The 19,628-nt window shown below is 61.0% G+C and overlaps 1 protein-coding gene across 1 annotated transcript in view; it reads right to left on the reverse strand.

The window, feature by feature from the left end:
• LOC140396639 (uncharacterized) overlaps nucleotides 1-15,688 on the reverse strand; it is a 98,427-nt gene extending 82,739 nt beyond the window's left edge. Inside the window, exon 1 of the mRNA XM_072485433.1 lies at nucleotides 15,597-15,688. The gene's annotated coding sequence lies outside the window, so the exon portion shown is untranslated. The remainder of the gene's footprint in view (nucleotides 1-15,596) is intronic.
• Nucleotides 15,689-19,628: the final 3,940 nt, after the last annotated feature.

A 19,628-nucleotide genomic window follows, 5' to 3' on the forward strand; every position in this document is an offset into this window, starting at 1 on the left:
GGCGGGGGTTGAGAGAGCGAGAGGTTGGGGTTGAGAAAGAGTGAGGCGGGGGTTGAGAGAGAGAGAGTCGGGGGTTGAGAGAGAGTGAGGCGGGGGTTGAGAGAGAGTGAGGCAGGGGTTGAGAGAGAGGGAGGCGGGGGTTGAGAGAGAGTGAGGCGGGGGTTGAGAGAGAGTGAGGCGGGGGTTGAGAGAGAGGCGGGGGTTGAGAGAGAGGGAGGCGGGGGTTGAGAGAGAGGCAGGGGTTGAGAGAGAGGGAGGCGGGGGTTGAGAGAGAGGTGGGGGTTGAGAGAGAGAGAGGCGGGGGTTGAGAGAGAGAGAGGCGAGGGTCGAGAGAGAGAGTGAGGCGGAGGTTGAGAGAGAGGCGAGGGTTGAGAGAGAGAGAGGCAGGGGTTGAGAGAGAGTGAGGCGGGGGTTGAGAGAGAGAGAGGCTGGGGTTGAGAGAGAGTGAGCCGGGGGTTGAGAGAGAGGCGAGGGTTGAGAGAGAGAGAGGCAGGGGTTGAGAGAGAGAGAGAGGCGGGGGTTGAGAGAGAGAGAGGCTGGGATTGAGAGAGAGAAAGGCTGGGGTTGAGAGAGAGAGAGAGGCGGGGGTTGAGAGAGAGAGAGGCTGGGGTTGAGAGAGAGAGAAAGGCTGGGGTTGAGAGAGAGAGAGGCGGGGGTTGAGAGAGAGTGAGGCAGGGGTTGAGAGAGAGAGAGAGGTGGGGGTTGAGAGTGAGAGAGGCGGGGGTTGAGAGAGAGGCGGGGGTTGAGCGAGACAGAGGCGGGGGTTGAGAGAGAGAAAGGCGGGGGTTGAGAGAGACAGAGGCGGGTGATGAGAGAGAGGCGGGGGTTGAGAGAGAGAGACGGGGGTTGAGAGAGAGAGGCGAGGGTTGAGAGTGAGGCGGGGGTTGAGAGAGAGAGAGGCGAGGGTTGAGAGAGGCAGGGGTTGAGAGAGAGAGAGGCAGGGGTTGAGAGAGAGAGTGAGGCGGGGGCTGAGAGGCAGGGGTTGAGAGAGAGAGAGAGGCAGGGGTTGAGAGAGAGTGAGGCGGGGGTGAGAGGCTGGGGTTGAGAGAGAGGGAGGCTGGTGTTGAGAGAGAGAGGCGGGGGTTGAGAGAGAGGCTGGGGTTGAGAGAGAGTGAGGCTGGGGTTGAGAGAGAGAGGCGGGGGTTGAGAGAGAGGCGGGGGTTGAGAGAGAGTGAGGCGAGGGTTGAGAGAGAGGCGGGGGTTGAGAGAGAGAGAGGCAGGGGTTGAGAGAGAGAGAGGCTGGGGTTGAGAGGGAGGCGGGGGTTGAGAGGGAGGCGGGGGTTGAGAGAGAGAGGCGGGGGTTGAGAGAGATAGAGAGAGAGAGTGGCGGGGTTGAGAGAGAGGCGGGGGTTGACAGAGAGAGAGGCGAGGGTTGACAGAGAGAGAGGCGGGGGTTGAGAGAGAGAGAGAGAGGCGGGGGTTGAGAGAGAGAGAGAGAGGCGGGGGTTGAGAGAGAGAGAGAGAGAGTGGCGGGATTGAGAGAGAGGCGGGGGTTGAGAGAAAGAGAGAGGCAGGGGTTGAGAGAGATCGAGAGAGAGGCGGGGGTTGAAAGAGAGAGAGAGGCGGCGGTTGAGAGAGAGGCAGGGGTTGAGCGAGAGGTGGGGTTGAGAGAGAGGCGGGGTTTGAGAGAGAGGCAGGATTTGAGAGAGAGAGGCGGGGTTGAGAGAGAGGCGCGTGTTGAGAGAGAGAGAGAGAGGCAGGTGTTGAGAGAGAGAGGCGGGGTTTGAGAGAGAGGCGGGGGTTGCGAGAGAGGCGGGGGTTGAGCGAGAGAGAGGCGGGGGTTGAGAGAGAGAGAGGCGGGGGTTGAGAGAGAGAGATGGGGTTGAGAGAGAGAGGCGGGGGCTGAGAGAGAGGCGGGGGTTGAGAGAGAGAGAGGCGGGGGTTGAGAGAGCGAGAGGTTGGGGTTGAGAGAGAGTGAGGCGGGGGTTGAGAGAGAGAGTGAGGCGGGGGTTGAGAGAGAGAGGCGGGGTTGAGAGAAAGAGAGGCGGGGGTTGAGAGAGAGACGGGGGTTGAGAGAGAGAGGGAGGCGGGGGTTGAGAGAGCGAGAGGTTGGGGTTGAGAGAGAGTGAGGCGGGGGTTGAGAGAGAGAGTGAGGCGGGGGTTGAGAGAGAGAGTGAGGCGGGGGTTGAGAGAGAGAGGCGGGGGTTGAGAGAGCGAGAGGTTGGGGTTGAGAGAGAGTGAGGCGGGGGTTGAGAGAGAGAGTGAGGCGGGGTTGAGAGAGAGACGGGGGTTGAGAGAGAGAGAGGCTGGGGTTGAGAGATAGTGAGGCGGGTGTTGAGAGAGCGAGAGGTTGGGGTTGAGAGAGAGTGAGGCGGGGGTTGAGAGAGAGAGTGAGGCGGGGGTTGAGAGAGAGAGGCGGGGGTTGAGAGAGAGAGAGGCGGGGGTTGAGAGAGAGACGGGGATTGAGAGAGAGAGGGAGGCGGGGGTTGAGAGAGAGGGAGGCGGGGGTTGAGAGAGAGTGAGGCGGGGGTTGAGAGAGAGAGACGTGGGTTGAGAGAGAGAGAGGCGGGGGTTGAGAGGGAGGCGGGGTTGAGAGAGAGAGAGGCGGGGTTGAGAGAGAGAGAGGCGGGGGCTGAGAGAGAGGCAGGGGTTGAGAGAGAGGGAGGCTGGGGTTGAGAGAGAGAGAGGCGAGGGTTGAGAGAGAGAGAGAGAGGCTGGGGTTGAGAGAGAGAGAGAGAGAGGCGGGGGTTGAGAGAGAGAGATGGGGTTGAGAGAGAGAGGCGGGGGATGAGAGTGAGGCGGGGGTTGAGAGAGTGACAGGTTGGGGTTGAGAGAGAGTGAGGCGGGGGTTGAGAGAGAGTGAGGCGGGGGTTGAGAGAGAGAGAGCCGGGGGTTGAGGGAGAGGGAGGCTGGAGTTAAGAGAGAGTGAGGCGGGGGTTGAGAGAGAGTGAGGCGGGGGTTGAGAGAGAGTGAGGCAGGGGTTGAGAGAGAGGGAGGCTGGGGTTGAGAGAGAGTGAGGCGGGGGTTGAGAGAGAGGCGGGGGTTGAGAGAGAGACAGTGAGGCAGGGGTTGAGAGAGAGGCAAGGGTTGAGAGAGAGAGAGGCAGGGGTTGAGAGAGAGAGTGAGGCGGGGGTTGAGAGAGAGAGAGGCGGGGGTTGAGAGAGAGAGAGGCGGGGGTTGAGAGAGAGTGAGGCGGGGGTTGAGAGAGAGTGAGGCGGGGGTTGAGAGAGAGGCGAGGGTTGAGAGAGAGAGAGGCAGGGGTTGAGAGAGAGAGACAGGCAGGGGTTGAGAGAGAGAGAAAGGCTGGGGTTGAGAGAGAGAGAGGCGGGGGTTGAGAGAGAGAGAGGCTGGGGTTGAGAGAGAGAGAGGCGGGGGTTGAGAGAGAGAGAGGCTGGGGTTGAGAGAGAGAGAGGCGGGGGTTGAGAGAGAGAGAGGCTGGGGTTGAGAGAGAAAGAGGCTGGGGTTGAGTGAGAGAGAGGCGGGGGTTGAGAGAGAGAGAGGCTGGGGTTGAGAGAGAGTGAGGCGGGGGTTGAGAGAGAGGCGAGGGTTGAGAGAGAGAGAGGCAGGGGTTGAGAGAGAGAGAGGCGGGGGTTGAGAGAGAGAGAGGCTGGGGTTGAGAGAGAGAGAAAGGCTGGGGTTGAGAGAGAGAGAGAGGCTGGGGTTGAGACAGAGAGAAAGGCTGGGGTTGAGTGAGAGAGAGAGGCGGGGGTTGAGAGAGAGAGAGAGGCTGGGGTTGAGAGAGAGGCCGGGGTTGAGAGAGAGTGAGGCAGGGGTTGAGAGAGAGAGAGGCTGGGGTTGAGAGAGAGGCAGGGGTTGAGAGAGAGGCAGGGGTTGAGACAGAGAGGTGGGCGTTGAGAGAGAGGCGGGGGTTGAGAGAGAGGCGGGGGTTGAGCAGAGAGAGGCGGGGGTTGAGAGAGAGGCAGGGGTTGAGAGAGAGGCAGGGGTTGAGAGAGAGGCGGGTGTTGAGCGAGAGAGAGGCGGGAGTTGAGAGAGAGAAAGGCGGGGGTTGAGAGAGAGAGGCTGGGGTTGAGAGAGAGAGGCTGGGGTTGAGAGAGAGGCAGGGGTTGAGAGAGAGAGGTGGGCGTTGAGAGAGAGAGAGGCGGGGGTTGAGAGAGAGGCGGGGGTTGAGCAGAGAGAGGCGGGGGTTGAGAGAGAGGCAGGGGTTGAGAGAGAGGCAGGGGTTGAGAGAGAGGCGGGTATTGAGCGAGAGAGAGGCGGGGGTTGAGAGAGAGAAAGGCGGGGGTTGAGAGAGAGAGGCTGGGGTTGAGAGAGAGGCAGGGGTTGAGAGAGAGAGTGAGGCGGGGGTTGAGAGAGAGGCAGGGGTTGAGAGAGAGAGAGAGAGGCGGGGGTTGAGAGAGAGAGAGGCTGGTGTTGAGAGAGAGTGAGGCGGGGGTTGAGAGAGAGAGGCTGTGGTTGAGAGAGAGTGAGGCGGGGGTTGAGAGAGAGAGAGGCTGAGGTTGAGAGATAGAGTGAGGCGGGGGTTGAGAGAGAGAGAGGCTGGGGTAGAGAGAGAGAGTGAGGCGGGGGTTGAGAGAGAGAGGCTGGGGTTGAGAGAGAGAGAGGCTGGGGTTGAGAGAGAGGCGAGGGTTGAGAGAGAGAGAGGCAGGGGTTGAGAGAGAGAGAGGCGGGGGTTGAGAGAGAGAGAGGCTGGGGTTGAGAGAGAGAGAAAGGCTGGGGTTGAGAGAGAGAGAGAGGCTGGGGTTGAGACAGAGAGAAAGGCTGGGGTTGAGTGAGAGAGAGAGGCGGGGGTTGAGAGAGAGAGAGAGGCTGGGGTTGAGAGAGAGGCGGGGGTTGAGAGAGAGTGAGGCAGGGGTTGAGAGAGAGAGAGGCTGGGGTTGAGAGAGAGGCAGGGGTTGAGAGAGAGGCAGGGGTTGAGACAGAGAGGTGGGCGTTGAGAGAGAGGCGGGGGTTGAGAGAGAGGCGGGGGTTGAGCAGAGAGAGGCGGGGGTTGAGAGAGAGGCAGGGGTTGAGAGAGAGGCAGGGGTTCAGAGAGAGGCGGGTGTTGAGCGAGAGAGAGGCGGGAGTTGAGAGAGAGAAAGGCGGGGGTTGAGAGAGAGAGGCTGGGGTTGAGAGAGAGAGGCTGGGGTTGAGAGAGAGGCAGGGGTTGAGAGAGAGAGGTGGGCGTTGAGAGAGAGAGAGGCGGGGGTTGAGAGAGAGGCGGGGGTTGAGCAGAGAGAGGCGGGGGTTGAGAGAGAGGCAGGGGTTGAGAGAGAGGCAGGGGTTGAGAGAGAGGCGGGTATTGAGCGAGAGAGAGGCGGGGGTTGAGAGAGAGAAAGGCGGGGGTTGAGAGAGAGAGGCTGGGGTTGAGAGAGAGGCAGGGGTTGAGAGAGAGAGTGAGGCGGGGGTTGAGAGAGAGGCAGGGGTTGAGAGAGAGAGAGAGAGGCGGGGGTTGAGAGAGAGAGAGGCTGGTGTTGAGAGAGAGTGAGGCGGGGGTTGAGAGAGAGAGGCTGTGGTTGAGAGAGAGTGAGGCGGGGGTTGAGAGAGAGAGAGGCTGAGGTTGAGAGATAGAGTGAGGCGGGGGTTGAGAGAGAGAGAGGCTGGGGTAGAGAGAGAGAGTGAGGCGGGGGTTGAGAGAGAGAGGCTGGGGTTGAGAGAGAGAGAGGCTGGGGTTGAGAGAGAGGCGGGGGTTGAGAGAGAGAGAGGCGGGGGTTGAGAGAGAGGCGGGGGTTGAGCGAGAGAGAGGCAGGGGTTGAGAGAGAGGCAGGGGTTGAGAGAGAGCGGGGGTTGAGCGAGAGAGAGGCAGGGGTTGAGAGAGAGGCAGGGGTTGAGAGAGAGGCAGGGTTTGAGAGAGAGAGAGAGGCGGGGGTTGAGAGAGAGAAAGGCTGGGGTTGAGAGAGAGGCAGGGGTTGAGAGAGAGAGGCGGGGGTATTGAGAGAGAGTGAGGCGGGGGTTGAGAGAGAGAGTGAGGCGGGGGTTGAGAGAGAGAGTGAGGCGGGGGTTGAGAGAGAGAGAGGCTGGGGTTGAGAGAGAGGGAGGCTGGGGTTGAGAGAGAGAGAGGCGGGGGTTGAGAGAGAGAGAGGCGGGGGTTGAGAGAGAGAGAGGCTGGGGTTGAGAGAGAGAGAGAGAGGCGGGGGTTGAGAGAGAGAGTGAGGTGGGGGTTTAGAGAGAGAGGTGGGGGTTGAGAGAGAGAGGCGGGGGTTGAGAGAGAGGCGGGGGTTGAGAGAGAGTGAGACGGGGGAGAGAGAGAGGCGGGGGTTGAGAGAGAGAGTGAGGTGGGGGTTGAGAGAGAGGCTGGGGTTGAGAGAGAGAGTGAGGCGGGGGTTGAGAGAGAGGCGGGGGTTGAGAGAGAGAGAGGCGGGGGTTGAGAGAGAGAGAGGCGGGGGTTGAGAGAGAGAGAGGCGGGTGTTGAGAGAGAGGCGGGGGTTGAGAGAGAGGCGGGGGTTGAGAAAGAGAGTGAGGCGGGGGTTGAGAGAGAGGGAGGCTGGGGTTGAGAGAGAGAGAGGCTGGGGTTGAGAGAGAGGGAGGCTGGGGTTGAGAGAGAGTGAGGTGGGGGTTGAGAGAGAGAGAGGCGGGGGTTGAGAGAGAGAGAGGCTGGGGTTGAGAGAAAGAGAGAGGCGGGGGATGAGAGAGAGAGAGGCGAGGGTTGAGGGGGAGAGGCGGGGGTTGAGAGAGAGAGAGGTGGGGGTTGAGAGAGAGTGAGGTGGGGGTTGAGAGAGAGAGAGGCGGGGGTTGAGAGAGAGAGAGGCTGGGGTTGAGAGAAAGAGAGAGGCGGGGGATGAGAGAGAGGCGAGGGTTGAGGGGGAGAGGCGGGGGTTGAGAGAGAGAGAGGCGGGGGTTGAGAGAGAGAGAGGCTGGGGTTGAGAGAGAGAGAGGCGGGGGTTGAGAGAGAGAGAGGCGGGGGTTGAGAGAGAGAGAGGCGGGGGTTGAGAGAGAGAGAGGCGGGGGTTGAGAGAGAGAGAGAGGCGGGTGTTGAGAGAGAGAGAGGCTGGGGTTGAGAGAGAGAGAGGCTGGGGTTGAGAGAGAGAGAGGCGGGGGTTGAGAGAGAGAGAGAGGCGGGGGTTGAGAGAGAGGGAGGCTGGGGTTGAGAGAGAGAGAGGCGGGGGTTGAGAGAGCGGCGGGGGTTGAGAGAGAGAGAGAGGCGGGGGTTGAGAGAGAGAGAGAGGCGGGGGTTGAGAGAGAGGGAGGCTGGGGTTGAGAGAGAGAGAGAGGCGGGGGTTGAGAGAGAGAGAGGCGGGGGTTGAGAGAGAGGGAGGCGGGGGTTGAGAGAGAGAGAGGCGGGGGTTGAGAGAGAGGCGGGGGTTGAGCGAGAGAGAGGCAGGGGTTGAGAGAGAGGCAGGGGTTGAGAGAGAGCGGGGGTTGAGCGAGAGAGAGGCAGGGGTTGAGAGAGAGGCAGGGGTTGAGAGAGAGGCAGGGTTTGAGAGAGAGAGAGAGGCGGGGGTTGAGAGAGAGAAAGGCTGGGGTTGAGAGAGAGGCAGGGGTTGAGAGAGAGAGGCGGGGGTATTGAGAGAGAGTGAGGCGGGGGTTGAGAGAGAGAGTGAGGCGGGGGTTGAGAGAGAGAGTGAGGCGGGGGTTGAGAGAGAGAGAGGCTGGGGTTGAGAGAGAGGGAGGCTGGGGTTGAGAGAGAGAGAGGCGGGGGTTGAGAGAGAGAGAGGCGGGGGTTGAGAGAGAGAGAGGCTGGGGTTGAGAGAGAGAGAGAGAGGCGGGGGTTGAGAGAGAGAGTGAGGTGGGGGTTTAGAGAGAGAGGTGGGGGTTGAGAGAGAGAGGCGGGGGTTGAGAGAGAGGCGGGGGTTGAGAGAGAGTGAGACGGGGGGAGAGAGAGAGGCGGGGGTTGAGAGAGAGAGTGAGGTGGGGGTTGAGAGAGAGGCTGGGGTTGAGAGAGAGAGTGAGGCGGGGGTTGAGAGAGAGGCGGGGGTTGAGAGAGAGGCGGGGGTTGAGAGAGAGAGAGGCGGGGGTTGAGAGAGAGAGAGGCTGGGGATGAGAGAGAGAGAGGCTGGGGTTGAGAGAGAGTGAGGCGGGGGTTGAGAGAGAGAGAGGCGGGGGTTGAGAGAGAGAGAGGCGGGGGATGAGAGAGAGAGAGGCTGGGGTTGAGAGAGAGAGAGGCGGGGGTTGAGAGAGAGATAGGCGGGGGATGAGAGAGAGAGAGGCTGGGGATGAGAGAGAGAGAGGCTGGGGTTGAGAGAGAGTGAGGCGGGGGTTGAGAGAGAGAGAGGCGGGGGTCGAGAGAGAGGGAGGCGGGGGTTGAGAGAGAGAGGCTGGGGTTGAGAGAGAGAGAGGCTGGGGTTGAGAGAGAGGCGGGGGTTGAGAGAGAGAGAGGCGGGGGTTGAGAGAGAGGCGGGGGTTGAGCGAGAGAGAGGCACGGGTTGAGAGAGAGGCAGGGGTTGAGAGAGAGCGGGGGTTGAGCGAGAGAGAGGCAGGGGTTGAGAGAGAGGCAGGGGTTGAGAGAGAGGCAGGGTTTGAGAGAGAGAGAGAGGCGGGGGTTGAGAGAGAGAAAGGCTGGGGTTGAGAGAGAGGCAGGGGTTGAGAGAGAGAGGCGGGGGTATTGAGAGAGAGTGAGGCGGGGGTTGAGAGAGAGAGTGAGGCGGGGGTTGAGAGAGAGAGTGAGGCGGGGGTTGAGAGAGAGAGAGGCTGGGGTTGAGAGAGAGGGAGGCTGGGGTTGAGAGAGAGAGAGGCGGGGGTTGAGAGAGAGAGAGGCGGGGGTTGAGAGAGAGAGAGGCTGGGGTTGAGAGAGAGAGAGAGAGAGGCGGGGGTTGAGAGAGAGAGTGAGGTGGGGGTTTAGAGAGAGAGGTGGGGGTTGAGAGAGAGAGGCGGGGGTTGAGAGAGAGGCGGGGGTTGAGAGAGAGTGAGACGGGGGGAGAGAGAGAGGCGGGGGTTGAGAGAGAGAGTGAGGTGGGGGTTGAGAGAGAGGCTGGGGTTGAGAGAGAGAGTGAGGCGGGGGTTGAGAGAGAGGCGGGGGTTGAGAGACAGAGAGGCGGGGGTTGAGAGAGAGAGAGGCGGGGGTTGAGAGAGAGAGAGGCGGGTGTTGAGAGAGAGGCGGGGGTTGAGAGAGAGGCGGGGGTTGAGAAAGAGAGTGAGGCGGGGGTTGAGAGAGAGGGAGGCTGCGGTTGAGAGAGAGAGAGGCTGGGGTTGAGAGAGAGGCAGGGGTTGAGAGAGAGGCAGGGGTTGAGACAGAGAGGTGGGCGTTGAGAGAGAGGCGGGGGTTGAGAGAGAGGCGGGGGTTGAGCAGAGAGAGGCGGGGGTTGAGAGAGAGGCAGGGGTTGAGAGAGAGGCAGGGGTTGAGAGAGAGGCGGGTGTTGAGCGAGAGAGAGGCGGGAGTTGAGAGAGAGAAAGGCGGGGGTTGAGAGAGAGAGGCTGGGGTTGAGAGAGAGAGGCTGGGGTTGAGAGAGAGGCAGGGGTTGAGAGAGAGAGGTGGGCGTTGAGAGAGAGAGAGGCGGGGGTTGAGAGAGAGGCGGGGGTTGAGCAGAGAGAGGCGGGGGTTGAGAGAGAGGCAGGGGTTGAGAGAGAGGCAGGGGTTGAGAGAGAGGCGGGTATTGAGCGAGAGAGAGGCGGGGGTTGAGAGAGAGAAAGGCGGGGGTTGAGAGAGAGAGGCTGGGGTTGAGAGAGAGGCAGGGGTTGAGAGAGAGAGTGAGGCGGGGGTTGAGAGAGAGGCAGGGGTTGAGAGAGAGAGAGAGAGGCGGGGGTTGAGAGAGAGAGAGGCTGGTGTTGAGAGAGAGTGAGGCGGGGGTTGAGAGAGAGAGGCTGTGGTTGAGAGAGAGTGAGGCGGGGGTTGAGAGAGAGAGAGGCTGAGGTTGAGAGATAGAGTGAGGCGGGGGTTGAGAGAGAGAGAGGCTGGGGTAGAGAGAGAGAGTGAGGCGGGGGTTGAGAGAGAGAGGCTGGGGTTGAGAGAGAGAGAGGCTGGGGTTGAGAGAGAGGCGGGGGTTGAGAGAGAGAGAGGCGGGGGTTGAGAGAGAGGCGGGGGTTGAGCGAGAGAGAGGCAGGGGTTGAGAGAGAGGCAGGGGTTGAGAGAGAGCGGGGGTTGAGCGAGAGAGAGGCAGGGGTTGAGAGAGAGGCAGGGGTTGAGAGAGAGGCAGGGTTTGAGAGAGAGAGAGAGGCGGGGGTTGAGAGAGAGAAAGGCTGGGGTTGAGAGAGAGGCAGGGGTTGAGAGAGAGAGGCGGGGGTATTGAGAGAGAGTGAGGCGGGGGTTGAGAGAGAGAGTGAGGCGGGGGTTGAGAGAGAGAGTGAGGCGGGGGTTGAGAGAGAGAGAGGCTGGGGTTGAGAGAGAGGGAGGCTGGGGTTGAGAGAGAGAGAGGCGGGGGTTGAGAGAGAGAGAGGCGGGGGTTGAGAGAGAGAGAGGCTGGGGTTGAGAGAGAGAGAGAGAGGCGGGGGTTGAGAGAGAGAGTGAGGTGGGGGTTTAGAGAGAGAGGTGGGGGTTGAGAGAGAGAGGCGGGGGTTGAGAGAGAGGCGGGGGTTGAGAGAGAGTGAGACGGGGGGAGAGAGAGAGGCGGGGGTTGAGAGAGAGAGTGAGGTGGGGGTTGAGAGAGAGGCTGGGGTTGAGAGAGAGAGTGAGGCGGGGGTTGAGAGAGAGGCGGGGGTTGAGAGAGAGAGAGGCGGGGGTTGAGAGAGAGAGAGGCGGGGGTTGAGAGAGAGAGAGGCGGGTGTTGAGAGAGAGGCGGGGGTTGAGAGAGAGGCGGGGGTTGAGAAAGAGAGTGAGGCGGGGGTTGAGAGAGAGGGAGGCTGGGGTTGAGAGAGAGAGAGGCTGGGGTTGAGAGAGAGGGAGGCTGGGGTTGAGAGAGAGTGAGGTGGGGGTTGAGAGAGAGAGAGGCGGGGGTTGAGAGAGAGAGAGGCTGGGGTTGAGAGAAAGAGAGAGGCGGGGGATGAGAGAGAGAGAGGCGAGGGTTGAGGGGGAGAGGCGGGGGTTGAGAGAGAGAGAGGTGGGGGTTGAGAGAGAGTGAGGTGGGGGTTGAGAGAGAGAGAGGCGGGGGTTGAGAGAGAGAGAGGCTGGGGTTGAGAGAAAGAGAGAGGCGGGGGATGAGAGAGAGAGAGGCGAGGGTTGAGGGGGAGAGGCGGGGGTTGAGAGAGAGAGAGGCGGGGGTTGAGAGAGAGAGAGGCTGGGGTTGAGAGAGAGAGAGGCGGGGGTTGAGAGAGAGAGAGGCGGGGGTTGAGAGAGAGAGAGGCGGGGGTTGAGAGAGAGGCGGGGGTTGAGAGAGAGAGAGAGGCGGGTGTTGAGAGAGAGAGAGGCTGGGGTTGAGAGAGAGAGAGAGGCTGGGGTTGAGAGAGAGAGAGGCGGGGGTTGAGAGAGAGAGAGAGGCGGGGGTTGAGAGAGAGGGAGGCTGGGGTTGAGAGAGAGAGAGGCGGGGGTTGAGAGAGCGGCGGGGGTTGAGAGAGAGAGAGAGGCGGGGGTTGAGAGAGAGAGAGAGGCGGGGGTTGAGAGAGAGGGAGGCTGGGGTTGAGAGAGAGAGAGTGGCGGGGGTTGAGAGAGAGAGAGGCGGGGGTTGAGAGAGAGGGAGGCGGGGGTTGAGAGAGAGAGAGGCGGGGGTTGAGAGAGAGGCGGGGGTTGAGCGAGAGAGAGGCAGGGGTTGAGAGAGAGGCAGGGGTTGAGAGAGAGCGGGGGTTGAGCGAGAGAGAGGCAGGGGTTGAGAGAGAGGCAGGGGTTGAGAGAGAGGCAGGGTTTGAGAGAGAGAGAGAGGCGGGGGTTGAGAGAGAGAAAGGCTGGGGTTGAGAGAGAGGCAGGGGTTGAGAGAGAGAGGCGGGGGTATTGAGAGAGAGTGAGGCGGGGGTTGAGAGAGAGAGTGAGGCGGGGGTTGAGAGAGAGAGTGAGGCGGGGGTTGAGAGAGAGAGAGGCTGGGGTTGAGAGAGAGGGAGGCTGGGGTTGAGAGAGAGAGAGGCGGGGGTTGAGAGAGAGAGAGGCGGGGGTTGAGAGAGAGAGAGGCTGGGGTTGAGAGAGAGAGAGAGAGGCGGGGGTTGAGAGAGAGAGTGAGGTGGGGGTTTAGAGAGAGAGGTGGGGGTTGAGAGAGAGAGGCGGGGGTTGAGAGAGAGGCGGGGGTTGAGAGAGAGTGAGACGGGGGGAGAGAGAGAGGCGGGGGTTGAGAGAGAGAGTGAGGTGGGGGTTGAGAGAGAGGCTGGGGTTGAGAGAGAGAGTGAGGCGGGGGTTGAGAGAGAGGCGGGGGTTGAGAGAGAGGCGGGGGTTGAGAGAGAGAGAGGCGGGGGTTGAGAGAGAGAGAGGCTGGGGATGAGAGAGAGAGAGGCTGGGGTTGAGAGAGAGTGAGGCGGGGGTTGAGAGAGAGAGAGGCGGGGGTTGAGAGAGAGAGAGGCGGGGGATGAGAGAGAGAGAGGCTGGGGTTGAGAGAGAGAGAGGCGGGGGTTGAGAGAGAGATAGGCGGGGGATGAGAGAGAGAGAGGCTGGGGATGAGAGAGAGAGAGGCTGGGGTTGAGAGAGAGTGAGGCGGGGGTTGAGAGAGAGAGAGGCGGGGGTCGAGAGAGAGGGAGGCGGGGGTTGAGAGAGAGGCTGGGGTTGAGAGAGAGAGAGGCTGGGGTTGAGAGAGAGGCGGGGGTTGAGAGAGAGAGAGGCGGGGGTTGAGAGAGAGGCGGGGGTTGAGCGAGAGAGAGGCACGGGTTGAGAGAGAGGCAGGGGTTGAGAGAGCGGGGGTTGAGCGAGAGAGAGGCAGGGGTTGAGAGAGAGGCAGGGGTTGAGAGAGAGGCAGGGTTTGAGAGAGAGAGAGAGGCGGGGGTTGACAGAGAGAAAGGCTGGGGTTGAGAGAGAGGCAGGGGTTGAGAGAGAGAGGCGGGGGTATTGAGAGAGAGTGAGGCGGGGGTTGAGAGAGAGAGTGAGGCGGGGGTTGAGAGAGAGAGTGAGGCGGGGGTTGAGAGAGAGAGAGGCTGGGGTTGAGAGAGAGGGAGGCTGGGGTTGAGAGAGAGAGAGGCGGGGGTTGAGAGAGAGAGAGGCGGGGGTTGAGAGAGAGAGAGGCTGGGGTTGAGAGAGAGAGAGAGAGGCGGGGGTTGAGAGAGAGAGTGAGGTGGGGGTTTAGAGAGAGAGGTGGGGGTTGAGAGAGAGAGGCGGGGGTTGAGAGAGAGGCGGGGGTTGAGAGAGAGTGAGACGGGGGGAGAGAGAGAGGCGGGGGTTGAGAGAGAGAGTGAGGTGGGGGTTGAGAGAGAGGCTGGGGTTGAGAGAGAGAGTGAGGCGGGGGTTGAGAGAGAGGCGGGGGTTGAGAGAGAGAGAGGCGGGGGTTGAGAGAGAGAGAGGCGGGGGTTGAGAGAGAGAGAGGCGGGTGTTGAGAGAGAGGCGGGGGTTGAGAGAGAGGCGGGGGTTGAGAAAGAGAGTGAGGCGGGGGTTGAGAGAGAGGGAGGCTGGGGTTGAGAGAGAGAGAGGCTGGGGTTGAGAGAGAGGGAGGCTGGGGTTGAGAGAGAGTGAGGTGGGGGTTGAGAGAGAGAGAGGCGGGGGTTGAGAGAGAGAGAGGCTGGGGTTGAGAGAAAGAGAGAGGCGGGGGATGAGAGAGAGAGAGGCGAGGGTTGAGGGGGAGAGGCGGGGGTTGAGAGAGAGAGAGGTGGGGGTTGAGAGAGAGTGAGGTGGGGGTTGAGAGAGAGAGAGGCGGGGGTTGAGAGAGAGAGAGGCTGGGGTTGAGAGAAAGAGAGAGGCGGGGGATGAGAGAGAGAGAGGCGAGGGTTGAGGGGGAGAGGCGGGGGTTGAGAGAGAGAGAGGCGGGGGTTGAGAGAGAGAGAGGCTGGGGTTGAGAGAGAGGCGGGGGTTGAGAGAGAGAGAGGCGGGGGTTGAGAGAGAGAGAGGCGGGGGTTGAGAGAGAGAGAGGCGGGGGTTGAGAGAGAGAGAGAGGCGGGTGTTGAGAGAGAGAGAGGCTGGGGTTGAGAGAGAGAGAGGCTGGGGTTGAGAGAGAGAGAGGCGGGGGTTGAGAGAGAGAGAGAGGCGGGGGTTGAGAGAGAGGGAGGCTGGGGTTGAGAGAGAGAGAGGCGGGGGTTGAGAGAGCGGCGGGGGTTGAGAGAGAGAGAGAGGCGGGGGTTGAGAGAGAGAGAGAGGCGGGGGTTGAGAGAGAGGGAGGCTGGGGTTGAGAGAGAGAGAGAGGCGGGGGTTGAGAGAGAGAGAGGCGGGGGTTGAGAGAGAGGGAGGCGGGGGTTGAGAGAGAGAGAGGCGGGGGTTGAGAGAGAGGCGGGGGTTGAGCGAGAGAGAGGCAGGGGTTGAGAGAGAGGCAGGGGTTGAGAGAGAGCGGGGGTTGAGCGAGAGAGAGGCAGGGGTTGAGAGAGAGGCAGGGGTTGAGAGAGAGGCAGGGTTTGAGAGAGAGAGAGAGGCGGGGGTTGAGAGAGAGAAAGGCTGGGGTTGAGAGAGAGGCAGGGGTTGAGAGAGAGAGGCGGGGGTATTGAGAGAGAGTGAGGCGGGGGTTGAGAGAGAGAGTGAGGCGGGGGTTGAGAGAGAGAGGGAGGCGGGGGTTGAGAGAGAGAGAGGCTGGGGTTGAGAGAGAGGGAGGCTGGGGTTGAGAGAGAGAGAGGCGGGGGTTGAGAGAGAGAGAGGCGGGGGTTGAGAGAGAGAGAGGCTGGGGTTGAGAGAGAGAGAGAGAGGCGGGGGTTGAGAGAGAGAGTGAGGTGGGGGTTTAGAGAGAGAGGTGGGGGTTGAGAGAGAGAGGCGGGGGTTGAGAGAGAGGCGGGGGTTGAGAGAGAGTGAGACGGGGGGAGAGAGAGAGGCGGGGGTTGAGAGAGAGAGGTGGGGGTTGAGAGAGAGGCTGGGGTTGAGAGAGAGAGTGAGGCGGGGGTTGAGAGAGAGGCGGGGGTTGAGAGAGAGGCGGGGGTTGAGAGAGAGAGAGGCGGGGGTTGAGAGAGAGAGAGGCTGGGGATGAGAGAGAGAGAGGCTGGGGTTGAGAGAGAGTGAGGCGGGGGTTGAGAGAGAGAGAGGCGGGGGTTGAGAGAGAGAGAGGCGGGGGATGAGAGAGAGAGAGGCTGGGGTTGAGAGAGAGAGAGGCGGGGGTTGAGAGAGAGATAGGCGGGGGATGAGAGAGAGAGAGGCTGGGGATGAGAGAGAGAGAGGCTGGGGTTGAGAGAGAGTGAGGCGGGGGTTGAGAGAGAGAGAGGCGGGGGTCGAGAGAGAGGGAGGCGGGGGTTGAGAGAGAGTGAGGCGGGGGTTGAGAGAGAGAGAGGCGGGGGTCGAGAGAGAGAGAGGCGGGGGTTGAGAGAGAGAGAGGGGCGGGGGTTGAGAGAGAGGGAGGCGGGGGTTGAGAGAGAGAGAGGTGGGGGTTGAGAGAGAGAGAGGCAGGGGTTGAGAGAGAGAGGGGCGGGGGTTGAGAGAGAGGGAGGCGGGGGTTGAGAGAGAGAGAGGTGGGGGTTGAGAGAGAGAGAGGTGGGGGTTGAGAGAGAGAGAGGTGGGGGTTGAGAGAGAGAGAGGTGGGGGTCGAGAGAGAGAGAGGTGGGGGTTGAGAGAGAGAGTGAGGCGGGGGTTGAGAGAGAGAGTGAGGCGGGGGTTGAGAGAGAGAGAGAGAGGCGGGGGTTGAGAGAGAGAGTGAGGCGGGGGTTGAGAGAGAGAGAGGTGGGGGTTGAGAGAGAGAGAGGCAGGGGTTGAGAGAGAGAGTGAGGCGGGGGTTGAGAGAGAGAGTGAGGCGGGGGTTGAGAGAGAGAGAGAGAGGCGGGGGTTGAGAGAGAGAGTGAGGCGGGGGTTGAGAGAGAGAGAGGTGGGGGTTGAGAGAGAGAGAGGGCACGAGTCAGAGAGCGAGTGGAATGTGTTCCCTTAAACCCCTGATGTCTGTTACCTGGTGTAACCTGGCCTGGCAGCAATGAGACTGGAAGGTGGTCCTGGGGTGACCCGGCTGTGATCACCCCTCACACTCTGCCCGAGCTCTCACCAACACTGTGATCAATTGCAAGTCATTGACAGGAAGCTGTGCTGTGCACCCTGTGTTTCACTTTCACTTTCTGAGAAATATCACCCCGGTGTGTCTCAGTCCCATACTTCACTTCACATCTGTTTACCTGTGTCCATGGCACCAGCTCGCTCATCATGTGTCCCTCACTATTACCCATCCTTTCCAAGTCCCATATCCTCATCCTAATTCAACATTCCTATATCCATGTAGACAGGGAATCAGCGTTTCTCTTCCTGCTCCTGCACTGTCGTTGTGTTATCTCCGAAGGATGTCGCCGCCCCTCCAACACCCATTCCTCATCTATGCAGCTGCCCTCAGTGACAGCATCGACAGGACTGTCACTAAGGTCGAATCATAGAAGCATAAAACATAAGGGCAGGAGTAAGCCATTCGGCCCTTCCACTGAAGGGGTTAAACTGATTGTTTATAGCGGGAGGGGACAGAGTGACAGTGTGTGGGGAAAGAGAGTCAGGCAGGCAGATGGTGGGGGAGAGAGAGAGAGACAGGCGGGGTGGGGGGGGAGAGGGAGAGGGAGAGACAGGTGGGGGGGAAGAGGGAGAGACAGGTGGGGGGGAAGAGGGAGAGACAGGTGGGGGGGAAGAGGGAGAGACAGGTGGGGGGGGAGAGAGAGTGACAGGCGGGTGGGGGAGAGAGAGAGGCAGGCGGGTGGGGGAGAGAGGGGCAGGCGGGTGGTGGAGAGGGAGAGAGACAGGCGGGGGTGGGGGGGGGGAGAGGGAGAGACAGGTGGCGGGGGGAAGAGGGAGAGACAGGCGGGTGGGGGAGAGAGAGTGGCAGGCGGGTGGGGAGAGAGAGAGGCAGGCGGGTGGTGGAGAGGGAGAGAGAGAGAGACAGGCGGGTGGGGGAGAGAGAGAGACAGGCGGGGGTGGGGGGGAGAGGGAGAGACAGGCGGGTGGGGGAGAGAGAGTGGCAGGCGGGTGGTGGAGAGGGAGAGAGAGAGACAGGCGGGTGGGGGAGAGAGAGAGACAGGCGGGGGCGGGGGGGGGGGGAGAGGGAGAGACAGGTGGGGGGGGAGAGGGACAGGTGGGGGAGAGAGGCAGAGACAGGCGGGTGGGGGAGAGAAAGTGACAGGCGGGTGGGGAGCGAGAGAGGCAGGCGGGTGGGGGAGAGGGAGAGAGAGAGACAGGCGGGTGGGGGAGAGAGAGAGACAGGCGGGTGGGGGAGAGAGAGTGACAGGCGGGTGGGGAGAGAGAGAGACAGGCGGGTGGGGGAGAGAGAGTGACAGGCGGGTGGGGAGAGAGAGAGACAGGCGGGTGGGGGAGAGGGAGAGGGAGAGACAGGCGGGTGGGGAGAGAGAGAGACAGGCGGGTGGGGGAGAGAGAGTGACAGGCGGGTGGGGAGAGAGAGAGACAGGCGGGTGGGGGAGAGGGAGAGAGAGAGACAGGCGGGTGGGGGAGAGAGAGAGACAGGCGGGTGGGGGAGAGAGAGTGACAGGCGGGTGGGGGAGAGGGAGAGAGAGAGAGACAGGCGGGTGGGGGAGAGAGAGTGATGAAGTGTTGGGTGCTCTGCTACACAGACGAACCAACATGGTTGCGAATGGTACAACGCAGTTATATTTCAAACATCTATTTATACTGGTAAACTGTTTACTGAGGTTCGTTCATGACCCTTGATTCTGTGGACCTATTCCTAATTCTATCTTGTAGTGGCACTCAGCACATGGTGGATAAGCCGTCTCCTGCTCCAGTGCCCAGGAAGTGTTGTGTTCCCTGTTTTGTACTGTGTATGCTCTTGCCTGTCGTGTTGTGTGTGTTGATTGGTCCGTTGATCTGCCATCAGTATGTATGTATGCATGTGCTATGATGTTTACCTGAATATCATGACATCCCCCCTTTTTTACAAGAACATGTGCCTACGTGGTCATAAATAGAGATGTGTACTGAGTGTAGCTAAATGTGTGTGTGTGTGCAATATTTACAGCATGTACATGGGGCTAAACTATATACAAGGGGCGATGTTGGGTGCGACATAACAACGAGGTTGTACCATAAACAAAGAACGGGGAAATGTTGAACGACAAAACAAATTCCTGTAACGATAAGAACAGAAACATATTAACACAGTGGTAGTATGAGTTCAATGTACAAACAGTCTCAGAAGTCCAGTCTAGTAGGTGGGCGACGAACTTGGGTTGACCGCCTCAAGGGTGGGTCTGGAACCACCGGCTGAGGAATGGGCCTGGCCACGGGCGAAGACGGAAGGGGCATGGTGGGAGGCAGCTCCATGAAGTCGATATCAGGAACATCAGGAGGGCGCGGTGTCGGTGTAAGGTCCCGTAGCGAGCGTGGAAGAAGGCGAAGAGCCCGGCGATTACGCCTACGAATGGATCCATCAGGCATGCGAACCAGGAACGAGCGGGGAGCCACGCGTCGGAGAACTTCGGCAGGTGCTGACCAGCCACCTTCTGGTAGGTGGATGCAGACTTCGTCTCCAGGGGCCAGGGCGGGAAGATCAGTTGCCCGTGTGTCATATGCCCTCTTCTGGCGACCGCGCTGCTGTTGCATTCTGTGTAATACCGGAGCATGGTTGGTCGTGGGGACCAGAATGGATGGCACAGTGGTCCTGAGGGCGCGACCCATTAACAGCTGGGCTGGTGAGAGGCCAGTGGCTAGTGGGGCCGAGCGATAGGCCAGCAGGGCTAGGCAGAAATCCGATCCGGCAGCAGCAGCCTTGCAGAGGAGCCGCTTGACAATGTGAACGCCCTTCTCCGCCTTTCCATTGGACTGGGGATGCAGAGGGCTGGACGTCACGCGTGTGAAACCATACAAGGCAGCAAAGGACGACCATTCCTGGCTGGCGAAACAGGGCCCATTGTTCGACATGACAGTCATCGGAATGCCGTGGCGAGCGAAGGTGTCTTTGCAGGCCCTTATGACAGCGGACGATGTCAAATCGTGCAGGCGTTTGACCTCTGGATAGTTGGAAAAGTAGTCAACAATGATGACATAGTCCCTGCCGAGCGCGTGAAAGAGGTCCACACCCACCTTCGCCCAGGGGGACGTCACCAGCTCATGGGGCAGAAGCGTCTCAGGAGGTTGCACCGGCTGAAACCTTTGGCAGGTGGGACAGTTGAGCACCATATTGGCAATGTCATCACTGATGCCCGACCAGTATACCGCCTCTTGGGCCATCTGTCTGCACTTCTCAACCCCCAGGTGGCCTTCGTGTAGTTGGTCGAGGACCAGCTTGTGCATGCTGTGCGGAATCACAATCCGGTCCAGCTTTAGGAGGACACCGTCAATGACGGCCAAGTCGTCCCGGACATTGTAGAACTGCAGGCACTGCCCTTTGAGCCACCCTCCCGTCATGTGGTGCATCACACGTTGTAGAAGGGGGTCGGCCGCAGTCTCTCGGCGAATACGGGCCAGACGGGAATCGTCAGCGGGCAGATTTGCCTATGTGAAAGCCACCTGCGCCTCGACCTGACAGACGAACCCCTCCGAATCGGGCGGTGTGCTCACTGCTCTAGACAGGGCATTCGCAATGATAAGGTCCTTACCCGGGGTGTAGACCAGTTGGAAGTCATACCTCCTGAGTTTAAGTAGGATGCACTGGAGGCGAGGGGTCATCTCGTTCAGGTCCTTATTTATGATGCTGACCAGGGGGCGGTGGTCAGTCTCAACGGTAAACTGGGGGAGACCATACACGTAGTCATGTAACTTGTCCAACCCGGTTAGCAAACCCAGGCACTCCTTTTCGATCTGCGCGTAGCGCTGTTCTGTGGGGGTCATGGCCCGCGAGGCATAGGTGACCGGGGCCCATGACGCAGTGTCATCCCACTGTGGGAGCACCACCCCAATGCCGGACTGGCTGGCATCCGTCGAGATTTTAGTGGCACGAGATGTGTCGAAAAACGCCAATACCGGTGCTGGGTGAGCTTAAGTTTGAGCTCCTCCCATT

Source organism: Scyliorhinus torazame, chromosome 19, assembly GCF_047496885.1.
Source record: "Scyliorhinus torazame isolate Kashiwa2021f chromosome 19, sScyTor2.1, whole genome shotgun sequence".
Taxonomy (NCBI): Eukaryota; Metazoa; Chordata; class Chondrichthyes; order Carcharhiniformes; family Scyliorhinidae; genus Scyliorhinus; species Scyliorhinus torazame.